Source organism: Leptonychotes weddellii, chromosome 4 (genome assembly GCF_054177405.1).
Source record: "Leptonychotes weddellii isolate Sample4059 chromosome 4, ASM5417740v2, whole genome shotgun sequence".
Classification (NCBI taxonomy): domain Eukaryota; kingdom Metazoa; phylum Chordata; class Mammalia; order Carnivora; family Phocidae; genus Leptonychotes; species Leptonychotes weddellii.
Window position 1 is genome coordinate 119531403 of NC_138372.1, and position 3201 is coordinate 119534603.

Genomic DNA, 3201 nt, shown 5'->3' on the forward strand with positions numbered 1-3201 from the left:
CAAGGAGAGATGCCTTACTTATTTCATCTGGAGAAGGGGGAAAACCTGTGGAGGGGGAGAAATCCATAACTAATGACTGGATGATGTAGTAGACAAAGTGATGGTTCCCTTTCCCCGTTTGGGACATCTCTGAAGCACCATCTCAAGTCCAGAGCTCTATGAGATCTAATATGGCCTTTCTTACAAATGCATTACAATTCAACTCCCCCCTCTGCCTGTTCATGCTTCCATAACTCCCTCCCAAGACTTATTCCTCAAATCACTTGTCAATAAACATGCTGCATGCATTTCTCAGAGTCTATTTCTCAAGGAATCTGAACTATGACAGAGATGTTCCTTGATAGAAAAACAAATAAGTAATTAAGATATTCAGTTTTTCCTGTTTGTTCACATGCATTTGGATTTGAAGGAGTTGAGAAAGGTTGGATAAACAACTGAATTAAAGAATTGATTTCGAAGCTTGGAAACTGTTAGAGAGGCCCAGTTCAGAAATCTTTAATCACTGACCCAACCTCTGTACCAACATACACATACATACATACACACACACACACACACACACACCTGTCAGAAGTCACACCAGTTAAAAATCTGAAAGAATAAATTAGGTCAAAGATATTCAAAGAAATGATTTTCTTTCTGACTTGGCTTTCAATTTTGGTTGCAACTATTAATATCAAGCAATTGACGATTTAAGAAGAAATCGAGCTGAAACAAATATTTGAAGTCAGGGAATCATTCATTTTGTGAAATGACAAGTTAAAAATTTAACTCAGTGGATGGGAATGTTATGAATTATCATTCAATTTGGTTATATTGTTGTTACTAATTTATCAATATTGTTCTTCTCTGTTCCACTTCTTAATTACTTTACACCTGGTACATTTACAGGGCAAAAGCTTATTGGTGGGTGGGCAAGACTGTTTTCCTAAAATTAATTTTGACCATCTTGCTTTCAGAAAGTATGCATATTATTTAGAAATCTGCAAACCTTTAGATTTTTTCTTTTTTTTCTTTTTTTTTTTAAAGATTTATTTATTTATTTTTATTTGAGAGAGAGAGAATGAGAGAGAGCAAGTACATGAGAAGGGGGAGGGTCAGAGGGAGAAGCAGACCCCCTGCCGAGCAGGGAGCCTGATGCGGGACTCGATCCCGGGACTCCAGGATCATGACCTGAGCCGAAGGCAGTCGCTTAACCAACTGAGCCACCCAGGCGCCCACCTTTAGATTTTTTCTATCCTCCTCTTCCCATCTTTTCATGGAATTTCATTAAGAATTACTATGTATAGTATAAATATATAATAGTATAAAAAGTAAAATTATACTTAATAATAAAGAGGAAGCCCTAAGAGATGCGAAGAAGATGACCTTATTATGGGAGTCTAAATCAGCTTTTGAAAATTGCCCACCATACAACCAACTGGATTGCTGCCTGGTTGATGCAGCAGATCAAGTAAGATAAACTTAAATAATCAGTCTCATATTTTGATGATTTAATAATGAATATGACCAAATATACCACACTGTAAATGATTGCTCAGAATTTAATAATTTTGTTGTTTGGGAGTTAAAAAAAAAAAAACAAGGAAAAAAAAACCTGACCATGTATTTTTTTTTTTTAAGATTTATTTATTTATTATGAGAGAGAGAGAAAGAGAAAGTACATAAGCAAGGGAGAGGGGGAAAAAGAGGGAGAGGGAAACTCCAAGCTGACTCCACGATGAGTGTGGAGTCTGATACGGGGCCAATCCCAGGAACCCCTGAATGTGGAGCCTAATATGGGGCCAATCCCAGGACCATGAAATCATGACTGAGCTGAAATCAAGAGTCAGATGCTCAACCGACTGAGCCACCCAGGCGCCCCCTGACAATGTCTTAATTGAAATTTACTAGACAAAGTCTAAGTGACAAAATATCAACATTTGTACTGATATTGTTGTACTGATATACCTACAACCATTTACCAAGTATTTATTATCTGCCAGATACTTTAATAAGCAACAAGAGACACAAAGTCTCAGAAGATACTATTCTTAGCTTATAAGGAATAATACTATAAAAATTTACAGTATAATACATGTATGTTGCAACATAAAGATATCAGGAAAGGGACTCAGGAGGTTCACAGAAGAGAGACCAACGTTTCTTAGGAGAGTTGAGAGAAGAATGGAGTAGGATGAGTGGGAATTTGCCAGATGAGTGGGAGGGCAGGAATTTCACCCTAAAAATGGTTCAGAAGGGCAGTTTTGGAAGTCCATCCAGAGCAAAGAGAGCAAGGGAAAAGATCAGAAATATATTTTGGAGTAAACACATGAAAGGTTAGACATACCTTGCTAAGAACCTTGTGTTTTCTCTTCCAGACAACAAAGTGGCCCATAGTAGCTTAAATGAGTTAAGGGTATTCAGTGACTCCTGAGCCTAGGGGAAAAAAAAAACAAAATATGTAGACAAAACCCTATAGGGGCTACAGAGCAAGGGCTTTTCATAATAAAGAAAAAAGAGAAATTTATTTATTACTTTTCATAAAAAAAGAAAGAGAGAGAGACAGAATCAATCAATCCCTGGACCATGTAGTTATTCCATAAACATTGTGGAATACATAGATATACTTTGGCAGATAATATCAATCCATCATGTGTACCTTGTGTAAAATATAGATCAGATGCATAATATTAAAGCCTGATATTTATATAGATCTTTATAGTTTACAATCTGTGTTCATACTTATAATCTCACTTATTTATTAGAGTTTCTATAAAGGAAGGCACTCTCTCCAGGTACACATGGAAGTCAGAGAATTCACTTGGAGTCACCTAACAACTAAATGACAGAGCTGAATTCTCAACTCAGTTCCTCATCCCAAATTCCAGGTTCTTTCTATCAAAGCAACAATATATACACAAAGAGAATACATTCAGGAAAATTTTAAATGTGCATAAATTCAAATTTAATTATGTAAGCCAGTGCCAGGTACTCGGAGCTCCAAAATGTGAGCAAAGGAAGGAGCAAGAAGGGACCTGGGTACTTTAATAAATGGAGCAAACAATTCAGAGTTCTGTACATCGGTCACTACAATTTGCTCTCTTTGTAGAAATAAAATTGAATTTTCTGTCTTTACTTCTCCCCATCCTCACTTTCTTACACCAACTCTCTTTAGTCCACATTGATGAAGCATTATTCTAAGAACCCTGCCTCACAAAC